Raw genomic sequence first — 18,892 nt, forward strand, 5'->3', positions numbered from 1 at the left:
GCAAGTTAGCTAGTATTCTAACAGGTATAATTTTAACTTTGAACTTAGAAAGACTTTGAAAGTTCTCAAGGAATATGATATACATAGTTAATGATTAGTGCCACATGTCTGCAAATCAAGCTCCAAGGCTTCTGAGCTTGCTCTGGAGAAAGAGAAAATTGAGTACACAGACATTGACCGTGGCTTCATCAATGTGCTTTCCCATAGGTGTCCAAGGCCTGCAGATCATCCTTTGTCAAAAAGAAGGGTTCGAAACCTGAACCTCTCAGATTCTTATTAATGCTAGATATCATTCACTGCTTGCAAGAAATGTCGTCTATGATATGTATCAGAGAGCCTGTAGTTTAGAGCTTCTAGGCAGCAAAAGATTCTACAGAGAAGGGTACATGTATAAACCAAGAGCTTGGTATCTAGTGTGAGCATGCCTCACAGTTGATATAGTCTGACTAATAAAAGAAATATGTCACTTCTATCTTTAAAACTTTATCAAAAACATGTATCTTCTGAAATTCCCAGTAAAAAAGCCTCATGCTGAAACCTTGGATCTTCTTCTATCCTCTAAGGAAAAAAAAAAAAAAGACTGAAGAGATAAAAGAAGAGAGGGAGAGAAGGATGAGCAGGAGAGAACATAATCCTTTTTTTCCTGAGCATACTAACAAGCTTTGCCATGGTAGAATTTCAAATATTTATATTTAGATGTTGACAAGTTCACTAACAAATTAAAGAGCTCAATTTGGAACTTATAGGAAAAGCAAGCAGTAGCAAGTAGTTAGGTCTATTTAGTGCAAAATTCAAATTTCCTGAAATCTCTTTCTATCTCTTTTCCAACTTAAGTGTGTTTAGAAATCACTTTGCCTGCTTCAGCTCAGGAAGAATGGGAGAAGAGAATTCACATTGCATTGTATGAAATAAGAATTCACATTGCATTATATGAAATATACCAGAACAGTACATATTGTTAGGTGCAATGTAAAATGCACCATATCCCTCTCTCCTTCTCCTTTCCTATCTGAAATCAATAACAATATATTTTTTAAAAAATAAAATAAAATGCACCATATAGTGAATAATCAACTCATTACTCTATCCAGCACCAACCATACAAAGCCTTGCCTTCTTTTCCCCTGAGATACTTGACCAATGCATTTTTTCTTTGACCACACATCTCCTTTCTTCTCCTGGAAAACCCAATATCCCATATCTGTTTTCTACAATTAAGAAAATTTCCATTTCTTTCCTTATGGGAAACACATTCACAATTAACTCGATACTACAACTTCTTCCCAGCAATTAGAATTTATAAAATTTAAGATTACCTGTTGATAAATGGAAAGGATCAAGAAAGATTTTGAGTTAGTAAACCTATGCTTATTTCATCATTGTGGAGTTATTCACAGATAGAAAATTAAAATTGCATATTCTTGGACATTTTTTACAGATGGAAAGTGATCAACTATTCCAAAAATATTAGTTAGTCAATATTATACAAATACATTAAAATCTGAGGTGAGATGAAACTGGTTTGGATCAGTGAATAGAGCTTTGGCTTGTGGACTGAAAGGTCCCGGGTTTGATTCCAGTCAAGGTCATGTACCTTGGTTGCGGGCACATTCCCAGTGGGGGGTGTGCAAAAGGCAGCTGGTCGATGTTTCTCTCTCATCAACATTTCTAACTCTCTATGCCTCTCAATTCCTCTCTGTGTAAAATCAATAAAATATATATAAAAAAATATGAGGTGATTGAGGCTCATTCATTTACATGGTAAAAAAAAAGAAAAAGAGGCATTAGAATACACTACCCATAGGTTAAGACCCATATTGATAGGTAATTGTGCATGTCTCTTCTGCTCTTAGTTCCCCTGAAGTGGTTATTAGAAGTCCCTTCCCCCCTCCCTCCCTCCCTTCTTTTCTTCCTTGTTCCCTCTTCATAATCTCCATCCTTTTTCCCTCACTCTCTCCTTTGTTTCTTCCTTTCTAACTTTCCTCCATTCTTTCTTGTCTGAAGTCATGTTTGGAATTGTTTTTCAGAATGTTTAGACTATTTTCCTCACATTGTCACCAGCTCATTACCACAGAATTACACTTCACAAACAGGAGCCAGCTGGAGAGCCAACTTGGCTTAGCTGTGCCATCTAAGGGATTGTTAAAGGGATGAATTTCATTCTTTTTGAAAACACAAGCACACTCTAATCAGTAAACAGGAAAGGCCACTGCCTATTTCTCTCTTCAGTGCTGTCTCTTGGCCTTTTCCTTTCTTGGAGTCACTCACTGATGAAGTGAATAGCAGCAGTTGTTTTTCACTCAGAACCAAGATCCCACGTGCTTTGTTGTAACAACACATTCTTCACAGCTTCATGGTAATTGGCTTTACAATTTCTGCTGTTGTTATATGTACTAACAACTATAGGTCCATATTTCACACTCGTGATAAACACTGAACTTTACACACACATACACACACAAAGACACACGCCCCAGGGAATAAGAATTGCCAACACACATTCTTTTACATAAAAAGTGAAATGCAATTTTGATCATGTAATATTCAGACTGTTTCTAAAGCATGGTTCCTATGCCATGATTTTAGACATAGCATTGTTTTCCTGTTCAGATAGCTTTCATTAAGAAAAAAATCATGGATAAATAATAATCTGAGGTATGCATATAAGACAAAAATCATAAGAGTAATGATTTAGAAACTCATTCAATAATTTTTAATTTTATTTTTGGACATATATTTCCAAAGGTACAAAATAGAGAACCTATAAAGTTTAGAAGGGTCTTATAAGTCTTACTCTGTTGTTCATGGTATTATCATTGAACTTTTGACAAGAGGCTATAATATCATCTGTGATTCTTTAAAAAAAAAAAACTGCACAACTCTAACAAGAGTCAGTTTATCCCCTTAAAGAATCAAGGAATCTGGATAGATCTTTTATTTTAGAGAAATTATTTTATTTTTTGTCAATAAAACATTTCTAGTTGTATTATTTTTATTGCACTTTCTAGTATTTTTACCAGACATGCAAAAAAGAATCTCTAGTTTTACCTGGCGAAAGGAAAAGAGGATATAAATCATGTTAGCAAAATCAGGGCAGATTGTGGTATAGCAACTGTGCATTCTAAAAATTGCTGTGGAAATACTGGGATAAATGTCAGAGGAGGCAGGCCCAGGAATGAGAACACAATAGAGGATGACCTAAGTCAGCCTTTTTATAGACCTGCAATCATTACCACCCAGGCATATAAAGGAATTCTCCACCTTCTACCCATCTCTTCAATCCATATCTAAAAATCTGGAACTTAAGTTTGCATTACTCATCACCCTTGTCTTAATTGACCCTCTCTCCTAATAACTGACAGAATACTTCCTCCTCCTCTTCACTCATTCCCAGTTCTCATTAGTAATTTCTTCTCCTGGACTCCATTTATTATAAACTAGAGGCTCAGTAAATGAATTGGTGCATGGGTGGGGTCTGCCCGCCCTGCCCAGACCCAATCAGGGTGGATCAGGACTGGGCCTGTCAGGAGAAAGAGATTGTAGGAGGTTGCTTGCTGGCCTGCCCCAATGAACCTGATCAGGGCTGGGCCAGCTGAGGGGAGGGGCTGTGGACAATTGGCTGGTGGGCCCCGCCCCCAATTAGGATGGGGAGATTGGAGGTGGGACCAGCTGTGGGGAAGGGCCATACATGGTGGGCCAGCTGGCCCCCATCCCAAGTGGGGTGAGGGAGGCTGATCAGGGTTGGAGCTGGCTCTGGGGAGGGGCTGTGGGCAGTGGGCTGGCTGGCCCTGCCCCCAAATGGGGTGAGGGGGCTGATTGAAGGCCAGGGGTTTGGGGGAGGGGTCATGGGTGGTTGGACAGCTGGCTTTGCCCCTGATCCGAGTGAGGGAACCAATAAGGGGTGGAGTTGGGTCAGGGGAGGGGCTGCGGACTGATGGGTGGTGGGGGCCCATCAGGGGTGGGGCCAGCTGGGGGAGGAGCTGCAGGAGGCTGGCCGGATGGCCTCACCCCTTATTGGGATGGGGGGTACAATCAGGGGCAGAGCCAGCCAGGGAGAAAGACCATGGGAGGTTGGCCACTCCGTGGTCCCACCCCCCAATCAGGCGACTTCTCTGGCTACAATGGGCGTCATAGCAACTGGTTGTTCTGGTCCTTATGGTGTTCTGGTCACTGACTTTTTATATCTATAGATTGTATCACTCTGACCAGACATCTGCTCTCTTAGGAATGTTAAAGCTTCCATGTCTATTGTTCCTTCTATAAAAGACAAGGATATTATAGGCTCTTGACTTCTGTGATCAAAATGCCTGGGCAATTTAAAATATATACTATCAATAATATGTGATAATGTGAATTAAGTAAATGTGTTTTGTAGCTCTGAAAAAACCAGTAGGAGGCTACAGAGCTCAGCTTCCCTACCCCAATCTGTGAGCAGGAAACACTGCCAGGTGTGGCCTACTGACCACGGAGGGATAGAAAATGTTATTCTTCCTAGAGAACAGAATTTCTAAGGCTGGCATCAGGATCATGATGGGGCTACTGCTGATAAACAAATGAATTCTGTTTGTGACAGTAATTGGTTCTTCCTAGACTAGAGAAATTGAGAAATAAAATTCAGTCAAAAGGACTTCTTTTTGCTGAGGTCTGTGAAACACCTAATAAAAGATAAAGTCCAAATAAAATTATCTCATACTTTTACTTTGGCACTTCCACATAGTATTTACTCATATGTCATTTGTCATACCTTAATAAAGATACCAGTTGCTTTTGAAATAGACTTTTGTCAGTTGCCAATATCTTGAAATCTTAGAAACCTACTGCAAATATGAGCACAGATTTTGAACAACCTGGCAGCTGGCCAAACACTGAAGATCTTTTAAGGCAAGAGTAGTCAGCCATCCCTTTTAATGTTTTAATTTTGTGCTTGAATAAAGAAGACTTGACTAGATAACCTTCCAACTTTAAGATTCTTTGACTCTATTTTTCAAATACCTCATCTTCCAAGTATTCTATAAACAAATATTATACAAGAGAAATTTTAAAACAATTGTGGTTTGATTTGTTTGCATGTCTCTTCCTCTCTCTCCCTTTACTCTTTTTTTAATACCCATTTTATCCCCAAATATGGTGCAAAAACAAATGTCTTCACCAAAGTAACAGAGTTGTTAGTGATTTCAATACATGTTTTTCAATTCTCCACTCAGTGATAAAAATATGTGATATGAAATACTGAAGAAACCTCAGGGACATTCCAAGCATTTATGGACAAAAAAGTCAAGACTTGTGGTATTTTCCTTCAAAATTCATGTGAACTGAATCAAAGAGACGTAAGAATTTGTATTTAAAACTTCTTAACCAAAATTGATGCATTCTGTTGTTGGCAATCGCTGAATACTGTGGCCCTGAAATAACATAAATCTATCCAGTCCTTTCCATTTCCCTTGGCATTCCTATGGTGCAGGGACTTTTAATCACTATTCTAGTCCATGAATATAGCTTCCAAATAGGTCTTTTCCAATAGTGCTCTAGGCTGTCTTCATATAATCACCAGGTCAGTCCTCCCTAAGCCTATTGTAATCCTGTCATAAATTTGCAAAAACTACCTACTAAGTAAATGACTGACACTGACATATAAATATTTCTATAGTTATGCCTTGCCTTATTTTTCAGTCTTATATATAATCTTTCTATACTATATTCTATTAATCGATAATTTATCATGCTCATAACTATTAACATATGGGTCCAGGCATTTTTTTTTCCCAGATGGATTGTACTTTGCACTGAGGAATGTTTAATGGCATCCCTGGGCTCTTTCCAATAGATGTCAGTAACACCCCTAGGTTGAAGCAAACAAAACTGACATTACCAAGTGTCCCTGGGGGGCCAGAGAAGGAAGAGGCAAAATCACACCTGGTTAAAAACCACTGATGTAATCAAATCAAATTGCATTACTTATTGTTCCTAAACCAGACTGTTCTCCTAACAATATATTTTAATTGATCATCATTTCTCCTAAAATACTTCCAGAAGCACACGTACCATACATACAAACATGCCTTTGTTTCATGTGTTGATACACCAGCAGCTATCTAGAACTTCCTCCATGAAATCTTTCTCAATTCCTACATCCTGATGTGACCACTCCTTCAAATCCCTCCTTTTTGGCCATCTCATTCATTACACATCCATCCTTTTTGGGCTTACACTATTTCAATTTGTCTATTTGTGGAGTCATCCTTAAAATGTTTTAATTAATTCATTCAATTTACAAGTAGGGTACGGTACTCTATAATGCGCCAGGCATGGTTGTGTGTACTGGAACTAGAATCATACATAAAGCAAGTTATCTGCTTTGTGAAACTCACAGGTCAAGAGAAAGGTGGTAGGTAAGTATAATGAATGGGATAAGGGACTAATAAATGACAATTTAAATAAAATAAATGCTATTTAAGAATTTCTACGATGTTTCTTAACAAACATATGGTGCAAGAGACTATAACACATACAAACTCCTAATATAAGGCAATCAGGGAAAGCTGTACTGAGTTTTAATATTTAAACAGAAGACTGAAGTATGAAAAAGAGTCATGATTGTATCTTTGCCTTTGGAGGTAACTGTAGAAAGATACTGAGACAAGCCTAATTTTGGCTTATTTGAAGACTTGAAATAAATTCCTGGGGCTGGCTTATAGTGGTCAAAGTGGAAAGACATAGGAAATTATTGGGAGAGGTAAGTAGGGATTCAACTGTTTAGAGCTTGTTACTTCAAGAAAAATTCTGGATTTTCTTTAAAACATTTTATAAAGCAAGTAAAATAATTTATGAAGAGGAGTGAGATGATACAATTTGCACCATTACTACATTACTCTAGGTTCTGTATAAAGAATGTAGAAAAGGAGATTTCTGTTTAAAGAACCTCAAGATTAGAGGATATCTTAATTTTTCCTATAGCTAAAAAGTCTGGATGGATTGAATTTCCAAGTATAGAACATTCCACATGTTGTGCCCCTTTCCCCCCAAAAAAAGTTAAGAGAGAATCAGATACTGATTCCTGCAGCCCTGAGAACAGTGTGTCTGGTTGTTACCTCAAATGCCATTGAAATAGTAATGTTTTCAAAGCATGCCTAGGCACAAAAAAAGGATAGATAGCATTGCTGTAACATTGGACTAAATTAGTCATGCACACAATGGTTAAAAACCCCCAAAGGACAGGGAACTGTCTACCTCCAAAGAGAGACTTTTCCAGATTTGGAAATGTCTTACAATTAGAAAGTTCTACTTTTCATTGAGTGAGTCAGAAATGTGTGGGATACATTGATGAGATCATAAGTAGACTAATTTGGCTTAGCCAAGAGTTCTTTTAGAGGAGGCTCATCTGACTCAACAACCCTTCTCCCTCACCTACATCTCAGCAAAAATACCATGTTATCATTTAGATTTTGGAGTGAAATTTTCAAATATGAATTCAACTACTCACTAGTTATAGGGTTCATTTATTCAAACATTTGCTCAATGAATATTACTGAGTGCCCATGTGCCCAACAATAGAAATGCAGGGACTCTACCTCACGAAGTTTATGATCACTAGACAGAGAGGCAAACACAAATAATAAGAATTATATAAAGAGAAAATATAGGGTCCCATAGGATATATATATATATATATATATATATATATATATATATATATAATCAGGAAAACCCATTTTTGTCTGGATTCTACAGAAGGCTTCTTTGTTCTGGTATGACTTGAGCTAAGATCCAAAACAAGTAAATCTTGAGAAATGTATTTAACCTCTCTAAGCCTCAGATCCCACACCAGTGAAAAGAGGATATTAATAAGGCTTTCTCTTTAGGGTCCTCCCAAGGATTAGTTAGTTAACAAATGTAAAGTGCCTGCCACAGGAAGGAAATCAATAATTGGCCTGTTCTTTCTCCCACAATGAATGGGAAATGGAGACAGGTTGAACTGGCAGAATTATGAAAGGACTTAAAAGTCCCATGGAAATGTTGACTTGTTTCCTCCAAAAGCTGTATTGAAGTCCTAACTCCCAGTTCTTCAGAATGTGATCTTATTTGAAAACAAGGTAAAAATAGATGAAATTGGCTATGTTAAGATAAGATCATAGTGGAGTGGAGTAGACCTTTTATCTAATTTGACTGGTTCCTTTATTAGAAGAGGTAGATTTGGACACAGATAGAGGAGAGAATACCATGTGATTAAAGAGGCAGTGATTGAAATTTGTAGCTGAAAGCCAAGCAATGCTAAAGATTATTGACAAACCACCAGAAGCTGGGAAGAGGTAAAGAAGGAAGGATTCTCACTGACAGGTTCCAGAACATTAGCTCCATAACTGTAAGACAATAAATATTTATTGTTTGAGCCACCCAGTCTGTGGTAATTTCTATGGTGGTCCTATAAAACTACTACATGTTGTAAAAGTGCTTTGATTGTATATCTCAGGTAATGATACTGACTGATTTGGAAGACAGGATTTGAACAAGAAGATGCATTTCAACGATATGCATGTTTACTATGTGAATGTATTTTCTGTTTCTACTGAATTTACCATGTGAATGTTTACCATGTGAATGTATTTTCTGTTTCTACTGAGTCCATAGCTCCTTCAAGGCAGAACCTGTACCTTCCATGAAAGGCTGAACTCAATAAGAACTTGCTAAATAAATTATTTCAAATAAACATGTGGGTATACTAGTCATGTATGGGAAATTTAGAGGTAAAACATTTTAACACATTGAAGTTTTACTCTTCTAAAGTAAAAATCATCTTCTCATTTTATTTAATTGAAGAGGCAAAGCATGCAGTAAATTAAATCCAATTTGCATGCAATTGTGCATGCAATGTAGATCTTGGCTCTAACTAGGGAGCAAGCTCTGTATAAACTCAAACATTGTACGTTCAAAGTTAACAATTCTTTGCTTAAATTTTTCAGTAGCTTTCTTCCCTTGCTTTCAAAGAAAAATATCATAGCATTTCTCTTTCTAATTTAAAGCTCACAAAATCCATAACTGATAATATGAATGCATCCCTTGGGGGCAAATACATTTCTCTGATGTTATACTACTAATGCCTTCAAGCTTGGTAGCAAGCCTGTAATTCTATTTTTTAAATCGTCATGGCTTTAATTTGTATGGCTTTGCTCTATTTAATTATATTTATCATCTAAAAATATTCTGCTCTTAGAAAAATAGCCAATGGTTTGTAGAGGAAGCAATGTAGTGCATCGTATTTTATGGAATTTCATATGCCATGTATATTGATCTGTTATAAACTAGAGAACATAGTTTGTTTAAATTAAGGCTTTTAATTCAATTTTATACCAATTCTTTCAACTCATTATCCATAATATATTTGTTTACATCCATGTAAATGTTACCTGGTTAAACTAGGCAATTTTGCCTAATTCAGATTGATTTGTATCTTCTCTCAATTTGTGCAATTTCATATTATAATAATTACATAATGAAAGTGGGGCCCTTACTTTGATAAAATTACTATTTTTGCCTATGGATATTAAATATGCAAGGAAAAAAATAAAACTAAGTAAAAGAGAATGCAGAACATGCTTAAGGATCCTGGACTGAACCTATAACAGTTTTCAATAGAGGCAGTTCTCAGCGGTTTGATGTACCCACCACTTCTGGGGCACAGAAATCACTTAATGCACTTACTATATTTAGCATCAGTTTTTAGAATTTCCCCTCAAGTTCCTCTTTTTGGGAATTATATCTTTCTTTAGACAATCACAGATTTGCCCAATAATCCCCATCAGTAGTGCTTAAACTTGAATGTCAAATACAAAGATCCCAGTAAAATCTACTGAACTCAGATTATTGAAGGGCAAGGCTTGGAAACATGCATTAAAAAATATACTGCAGATGACCCTGCTTCAGAATATCTAAAAACCTCAATTGGAGAAACACTGTCTCTCATCATACTTTACTGGAAGCTGCCAGATGCCCCTCCTTCCTCCTGTGTTCCGACATACCCTCCTATGCCCTTTCCTCCTCCTAAATGTCATGTAATCTGGATATCTCAGGCTAATGGGAGAGTTCTGGAAGAAGTTCCACATTCACAGAGATATATCTCCCTAAAGGCCTTCTGAAGGCTGTTTCCAGCAACACTGGAAGAAGTTATGTCACCTGAGCCAGAGACTCTAATGGTGGGAATACCATTCAGGTAGTAGTTAGGATCTCACCATATTCCCTTAATAACATTTGTACATGAGTTTCATTTGAATAGTGGTGAAGAATGACACTGAGTATCTGTGAGACAGGCATTTCTACTGGATAGACCTCCGCTTGAAACCCAGGTCTGCTATGTGCTGCCTTTGTGGCCTAGGGCAAGTCATGTGATCTTTCTGAGCCTGGCAAAAGGAGATAATAATTTATAGTTTCCAGAAATATTTAGAGTAACAAGAGTATATGAAAAGTACCCATAATGACACTGTGTTTAATAAATGACAATAAAAATATATCCAAAAGGGTATAATTTCTATAAACACATTGGTCTCATTTTCTTTAGTGTCCCAGGAACACATGCAATCCTTGCACTTTGAATGAAGTCCATGAGGGTGGGGTTTGCTCCAAGTTCTCATCTGCAACCCCAGGATAAAAGTTGAAGTTTAAGATAAGAATAAAGGCGAGATGATTTGAACAAGTTGAAGTTCCTGGATTTCTTCTCTTTGGGGCATAGATTGGGGAAGTGGTCAGAAACAAGGATGTCTCATTAAAGAGATCTTTAAATGTACAATAAAATCCCTTTGGTTAGTACCAAATGATGAAATTCAAGGTGAGAAAAAAACATTTATTTCTTTATAAATATAAAAACATCATATCAAAAAACATGATAATAATCACCATATATTAGAGCCTACTCATTGGTAGTTTTCCATTATCTGTTTCTGGGACTGAAGCTGAGGGCTTGAACTTCCAGTTTGTTTACTTGTTTAATTTATTTGTTTAACTTTCCATTATGAATTGGGCATAAAATGCATACAAAATTCATGCACTAAGTATCCCTGGCATAAAAGAAATGCATTACATACCCCTGACATAAAGGACATCCCAAGTTACTCAATCATTAATGAGTTTAGTGCTGAGTTTCAATTGCCAAGGAGCAGTGGCAAGTTTCACTATGTCCTACAGCAAATGCCTGAAGGTTTTAATCCTCCTGTAATATGAAGAAAGTACCAATCAAGTTATCACCTAGCCCTGGAATTAACATGTGAGTAGTTTCTGTGTCTTAGGTGCTACTGCCCTGAGGTAAAGGATAAAATTACAGAATAGGTTTACAGCCTAGGATCCTGGACAAACTTACCTTAGAGTTTTGTGAATTAATGAGGTCTTTAGAGCATTTCAAATACATATTTTCAAAGCGTTGATGCCTATTTTATTTAAAAGAGCATTTAGATACTTCAGTCAAAATATCTAGGTATATATTTGTTTCTTATCTTCTACTCATGAAAGCAATTTAAGTGGAGTTTTTGGTGTGTGTTTTCTCTCTCTCATAACTCTGCAAAATACAGTAAAAAAAAAATAATGACTTTTTAATTTTGGGACCAACTAGATAAAATTGAGCTATGAAAACAGTCTAGAGCAGAGGTCAACAAACTCTGGCCCATGAGCCAAATCCAGCTCACCACCTGTTTCTTTAAATAAAGTATATTGATTGAAGCACAGCCATGTGCTTAGGTAATATCCAAGGTTGCTTTTGAGTAGTTGTGACAGACATTTATAATCCACAAAACCAACAATATTTATTATCTGTCCCTTTGCAAAAACAACTTTGCCAGCTTCTGGCCTAGAGAACAACCCTAAAAGTATTGTAAAGGCCTAGTATGTGGTCTTCTACAAATTTTCACTTGTTGGAAATCCCTGGACAGTGAGTGGAGTTTAACCAATCTGGTTCTGGATATGGTCTTAAGTATGAGATATTACCTTAATTTTGTTTTCTTAAATGTCAGATTTCTACTCAAAACATATTTAATTATTTATAGCATATGATTTTGAAATAGTTTTCTGAAAATTAATATGTCAGTCATACCTCTTAATACCTCTTTGAGCACACTTCCAAATATAGACAAAAATTAAAAAATAGGCATTAAAAGTAGTACTTTGATAGAAAGTGTATTATTGAAGTAGTAGTTATAAGAAAATAAAAGGACAATAAGGCAATGCACAGAAAATGGCTCCAAGTTTTTAAGTAATATATATATAAAATCTGAAAGATCAAATTGGAGTCAGAAACAATACGATTTTATATATAATACATATATATATATATATATATATATATATATATATATAATCATATCATTTCTAGTCCTGATTTTATGTTTTTAGATCAGAAATTAATATAGATAATTGCAAATTACATGTCAATGTTTTTAGGTAAATATTAACTTTAAAGCCTAAGATCACATAGTAAAAGCTTATAAAATCAAAATTGGCAATTTGGCACGATACTGCTTTATTTTTAATTTTTAAAAAAATGCATCTTTATTATTTTAAGTATTACAGATGTCCCTCTTCTTGCCCCATTGACCCTCTCCACCCTACACACACATCCCAGGCCTATTCTACTATTGTTGATGTCCATGGGTTCACATTTTTTTTTATAAGGGTCAAAGTATTGTTAATAAAACCAAACCAAACCAAAAGAGAGAGAGAGAGAGAGAGAGAGAGAGAGAGAGAGAGAGAGAGAGAGAGGACTTCCCTCCTCCTCTTAGCCTGCTACAACAGTTAGAGGCAACATTTTTTTAAAAGACTAGAAGTTTGAAACCTATTTTTCAAACTTCTACTTGTCCTTGCAAAGTGCCCTGGCTGAGGGGTGTATTGAGCAACTTCCTCTATTCTTAATCCAAGGACACCACAAAGCAAAATAAAAGTAATAAAGAGGGATTAAGACTAAAGCTACTACACAGTGTTGATCAACTCATGCAAAAGACTTTCACAACATTTCTCACTCCGTATTTATGTTCTCCTAAAATAGAAGCTGTTCTTTCACTGACCTGGAACCATGATACAGGGACACATTGAGTAACTCAGAATTAAACTACACTTGCTAACTGACTCAGGGGTCAGGCACTATACTATGCACTGAGGGTTCAAAATCAGGAACCCTCCTTCAAGCCTGCCTTCATGGAGCAAAGAGAGACAAGTCAATCTACAAGAGTACAGAGAATACTGTGTTCTACTAGAGTTCAAAACCATGAATCTCACCCACGTACAAACCCAACATCTTTTATTCAGTAAGTGAGTCAGATGTCATGACCAGATCAAAGAGCATTTCTGAAGCTAGTTAGCTAGAAGCAATCTCAGGATAAGATGGATGGGTAGATATAAACTGGTTCATGTACAATAGAGCCATAAGCCTTTGGAGTTGCCTGTTTCACCTGGAAGAAATTATTTGCACCTCTACTATGAAAAAAGCTAGCTAATGTGCAACCTCACATTGCCAGAAACTTTTCATTAAGAGTAAACAATGAGGTGAACTAACTACATTCTAGGAAAGAGAACAATTTTATGTTCATTCCAGTGTTAGCCTATGTAATTTACTCACAGACCACTGTATCACAAAACCACTTTGGATAGTAGAACACACAGAAGTTGTTTGGTCCTCCTCCTCCTGAGAATTCAGAATAAAAGGGTTAAGGAATAAATTCACAGACTGGCATTATCCAGAAGGACCACGAAGTGCCCACAAAGCCTATGACATGCCTTATTTTGGACATGAGCTGAGTGGAATACCAAGAGAAAGAGAAAAACACTATAAATCGTTTGTTTACTAGCCACATGTGCTGCTTGTCTGAATCAGTTTGTGGTCTCTCACTTACTCTATTTAGAATTCTGTACATATGGGTATATTTTTTCCAGTGTTTCCTATCATATCAGTGACAGAATTGCCAACACAGAGGTATTCATAAATTATAGTGAAGTCTAGCATTTCTGGTGTCTGGGAAGCGATGAACAAAAGACTCTAATGCAAATGCGAGCTGCTTAATTCAGTGAGTATTTGTGATGTTACCCAGGTGCCAATGACATCTTTTTGACCAGCTCAGAGGCACCAGGGACCAACCCAACATACATTTTTAATGTGCTCAGCTGTGGCAGCATATACACACAGAAGACCTTACGGCCTTCAAGCCATCCTCTTGGAAACCACTGCACTTTTAGGGACTCAGAAGAAATGGTTTAATTAATCTTCTTTTCCAGGATAGCTTTTATTGATATAAATTATGTACACTGAAAACCTGCCAATTATACCAAATTAAGGGACTTGGCAAGTGCATCCCTTGGAGGCAGATGGTAAATAATATCCAGATTCTGACTTGAAATAGGACCAGAGATTAGCTGGTGCAGAATATAAAAGCAATCCAGATATGAGAAATAAACAGAGTTAATGTGAGCTCAAGAGGAGGGTTTTGGTTTAGGATGGCTTTGGTGATGTGATTAAAACAGATGACTCATTATCATTATGCAGGTTTCCATGTGATGAGCCTGTTCTTGGAGTTTTTTTCTTTCTGTGATTATTTGATGGAGGATTATTTATTGTTCTAGTATAATTGGGATTACCCAGATGTGTCAGTCTCCTCACCTGTGCAAAGAGCATAGAGCAGGTTAGTAACAGAGAGCTTTTAATAACATCTCATCACCATATACAGTTGATCCTTGAACAACCTAAGAATTAGGGGACCCCACCATCCGTTCAGTCAAAACCCCAACTTAAGTGCAGAACTTAAATTGGCCCTCCATCTGCACATATTCCCAGCAGCAGATCGAAATTACAAATACAAATCTGTGTATAAATGGGACGGTGTAGTTCAAGTCCATCTTGTCAGAGGGTCAACTCCAATGTGTTTAGCACAGTACTTGGAAAACAGTAAGTAATCAAAAGTTTTAACTGTTTTTTGGGTAGTGTTGTTATGACAACCAAAATAATAACCCTTACACATATCCCCACACACTCTTATGTTTTTGTCCAAGATAAATAGCTAATGCTTATGAGTTGTTGATTATGTGTCAGGAGTTATCCCACAATTTTTATTTTACAGGTAAAGAATTGGAGGCTCTGAGAGTTTAAATACCATGCCTTTGTCACACAGATAGTAAGGGGCAGATCCTGGATGCTTAATGACCTTGACACTGTGTACAGCTGCTTAAAACCCTAATAAATGAAACTTTAGTTGAGTTATCCTTGAACTTGCCAGAAGAACACTGTGTATATCAAAGTTGAGGTGATTTTCTGGAGATAATGTAGAATTGTAAAGGGTTGGCTGTTTGCTTTATCACACTCCTCTAAAACAGTTTGCTTCTGCTTTTGATCTCTATAAAAGGTACTATGGGCCCAGTGCATGAATTCATGCACCTTGAAAGGAACTGTGGACGACTAGGTTGTGATGGGCACAGGAGTGGGTCTTGGCACATCCTCTGCACCCCTGCCCAGCTATTCCCACCAGGGCCCCTGATCCCCTGTCTGCTGGCTGCCCTACTCCCACTGCCACAACTTCCACATACTGACAGTGCCAGCCCCACTCACACCAGCTGACTGCGTGGAGAGATTAGGACTGATGCCAGCAGCAGATGCGAGCAGGGCCAGTGCTGTCAGTAGGTGTGAGCGGAGGCTGCTGCCCTGATTGTCCCTCAGGAGCAGGGTGAGGTGGAGAAGCTCTCAGGGGCAATTGGGACTGGCAGTTGCCACTTAGCACCCACTGATAGCACCAAGCAATGGGGACCTGCACCAGGCACCAACAGCAGATGCAAGCAGTGGCTTTGGCACTGGCTGTGGTGTGAGTGGGGCCAGTGCCAGCAGTGGGTGCAAGCAGCAGCACCGGTCGGTCGAGGCAGCAAGTGTGAGTGCTGGGCAGGACCATGGCACATGGGAGCAAAAAATTCTCAGTCACCACCAGAGGCTCACCCCGATGACAGTGACCAGTGTCCCAACTTGGTCTGGCAGCTATGCTCACCTGCTCGACCAACCCACCATGGCCAATGCCCGCCATGTTCCATATGTGTCCCCTGATGGTCAGCACACATCATAGCAACTGGTTGTTTGGTTGTTCCACCATTTATTCTATTTGCATATTAGGGTTTTATATATATAGATTCTCAGCACATGCTATGGTCTGAATGGCTGTGTCCCCAGAATTTATATGTTGCAATCCTAACTCCCAAAGATGGCAGTATTGGGAAGTGGATCCTTTAGGGGGTGATCAGGTCAGGAGGGCTCCACCCTAATAAATGGAATTAGTAGCCTTATAAAAGAGTCCACACAGTTGCCTAGCCCCTCCCACCATATTTGGTTATGAAAGAAAAGAAAAGACGGTCTTATATGAAGTGGGCCCTCATCAGACACTGAATCTGCCAGCACCTTGATGTGGGACTTCTCAGTCTCCAGAACTGTGATAAATAAATTTCCTTTGTTCATAAGCCATGTACAAGGACAGTTTATTTGTCTAATAACTGGACTTGTTTTTCATTAATTCACTACAGACATTATTTGAATAAATTACTAGACTCGATTACAGACTTTCCACTTTGGTAGGGGGATGGGGGGGAAGCAGAGGGGGCGGCAGGAGTAAAAAGTGGGGAGACACCAACCCAATGACAAGACAGAAAAAGCACCAGTTTGAAGTCAGTAAATCTCTAAGTACCTGCTTATACAGGGCCACCCCCATCTCTGCAACCCTCATAAGATACCTCCAATCTCAGCCGGTCTGACAACTGGCATCTTCCCGGAATCTGAAGACAAGACACAGATAGGACAAACCCAAGTGCCCGCTCACTGTATAACTCATGTTCCGCCCAGGTTGCTAAAATTAGGGAATGACTCAATGCTCATACAGCATTACAGCTATTTTCAAGGCTGTAAGTGATGTGGTGCATCTGCGCTGATGCAAAAGCTTTCCCCAGTTAGCTTCTGCAAACCAAACGCTCTTCCTGCAACAGGCCTCTGTTTCCTAGGAGCCTTCAATCTAATTACAAGGCTGATTCCCCCGCTGCGCCTGCCTGGCCAGATGATTTCATTTCACTTTTAGGCTAACCTTTGCCATCCATGACGTCATTGGAGTGTTCCTTCTCTTAAGAGGCTCCTAGGAACATGCTAAAAGGTTGATTTGTTTGATATTTGGTTAAAAACTTCCCTACTGGAGGGGCCTTGTTTTGCTGGAGGCAGGTAATGGTACCTAGCAGGCATCTTCAGAAGAAGGCAATTTGCCCCCAGCCAGCATCAACATGGCTTTATGCACTAACTACTCAGGAGCCACTCAGATGGAAAATCACTGCTGAGAAAGAAGCCAGTGGATCCTTTCTACAATTCAAACTATTCACTCAAGGAGACCACATTTCCTAGTGTTTTTCCTCTTAAAAACAGAAGCTACAAAGCTGAGTTAAAAAAATATATATATAACTAGCGATACCACAGAAAAAAACTTGTATTCAACAATGAATCTCAGAAAAATAAAGAAAAAAGCACAAGTAACTTCTTAGGTTATAATCATTCCCAGACTTGAGGTGTATTTCACTACCTGTGAAGAACCTCACTACATCTCTGTGCCCTGGCCATGATGAGGATGTTCCTGGACCCTGCCTGTAGCCCTTGCCATAGGGAGGCAAGGCTGATGATGAGGGTGCAAACACAGCCAAGGCTTTGTTTGAGAAGCTAAAAACTATGGCAACCTGCCCTGGCTGGGTGGCTCAGTTTGTTGGAGCATTTTCAGTGCATCAAAAGGTTGCTGGTTCCATCCCCAGTCAGGGCACATACCTGTGTTGTGGGTTCAATCCCCAGTCAGGGCATGTACAGGAGGCAATTGGTCAATGTTTCTCTCTCTCTTTATTTCTCTCTCTCTCTCTCTCTCTTCTCTCTCTCTCTCGCTCTCTCGCTCTCTCGCTCTCTCTCGCTCTCTTGCTCTCCCCCTTCCTTTCTCTCTAAAATCAACAAAAACACATCCTCAACATGTTTTATGAAAAATAACAGATTCTCTTAATTTTTTTCATTTACTAATATCATTTAAAATAAACATTCTAACATTAACTTTATCTTTTCTTCTTAAATCAATGCTTAGCATTTCTTTTTATATTACCACTTCCCACAACATCCTTCTCTGCCTTTCAATAGCTTGGTCTAAATCATTATTTTTGTTTAAATAAAACCACATCTCCTCTCTGTCTACAACATTTCAATTTCTATTATTTCACAGAATAATAGAAAAACCTTTATAACAAAATGAGAGAGTGTGAAGCATGATATGAAATCGGCATATGAAAGCAGCAAATGAAAAAGTGCAGGGCTTTTAAAACAAAGAATAACAGTGTCTATGATCAAATTTGGAAAAACAAAAAACAAACTACACAGACATATAAATACACCCTGGATACAAAAATGTAGCTCACATAAAATTAGAAAGCTATAACACAAGAATAAGTATAAAGGAAAAGTTACTTTCTTCAACAACAGGTGACTTGTTGTATAAGTGGTATATTTGGCTGAAGTTTCAAAAATAAGTACATGTTTAGATATATTTGTAAATTATAAAGTAAAAGTGGATTATTGAAAGTTTGGATAAAGGTGGCAGATGGCAGAGAGAAGCCAGATCACATCACTCCCATTTTCTGTTCCTCCTTCTAAAATGAAATGAAAAAAATTTAATAAAACCAATTTTAATGAAATTAAATAGTAGCAGCAATAAGAAAATAAAAGATGTACAATTGAAAGCAATAAACATTGAAATGAAACTAGAATGAAGCAACAAAAGTTCTACAATAGAGAAGAACAGTGTGGGTAACTTAGTTGGCTTCTAAACTTTCATTAATATTTTAAAAATAATAGTGCTCAAGTCAATAGCATACTGATGATATTCAATAACAC

The 18,892-nt window shown here is 37.9% G+C and overlaps 1 long non-coding RNA gene across 1 annotated transcript in view; it reads right to left on the reverse strand.

Moving 5' to 3' along the window:
• The window catches only part of LOC311625174, a 424,237-nt gene extending 407,482 nt beyond the window's left edge, over nt 1–16,755 (reverse strand). The window contains exon 1 of the long non-coding RNA XR_014795451.1: nt 16,726–16,755. This is a non-coding gene — a long non-coding RNA (uncharacterized lncRNA). The remainder of the gene's footprint in view (nt 1–16,725) is intronic.
• Between the last annotated feature and the right edge of the window lie 2,137 nt (nt 16,756–18,892).

This window comes from Pipistrellus hanaki, assembly GCF_964339955.1.
Source record: "Pipistrellus hanaki genome assembly, chromosome: 7".
NCBI lineage: Eukaryota > Metazoa > Chordata > Mammalia > Chiroptera > Vespertilionidae > Pipistrellus > Pipistrellus hanaki.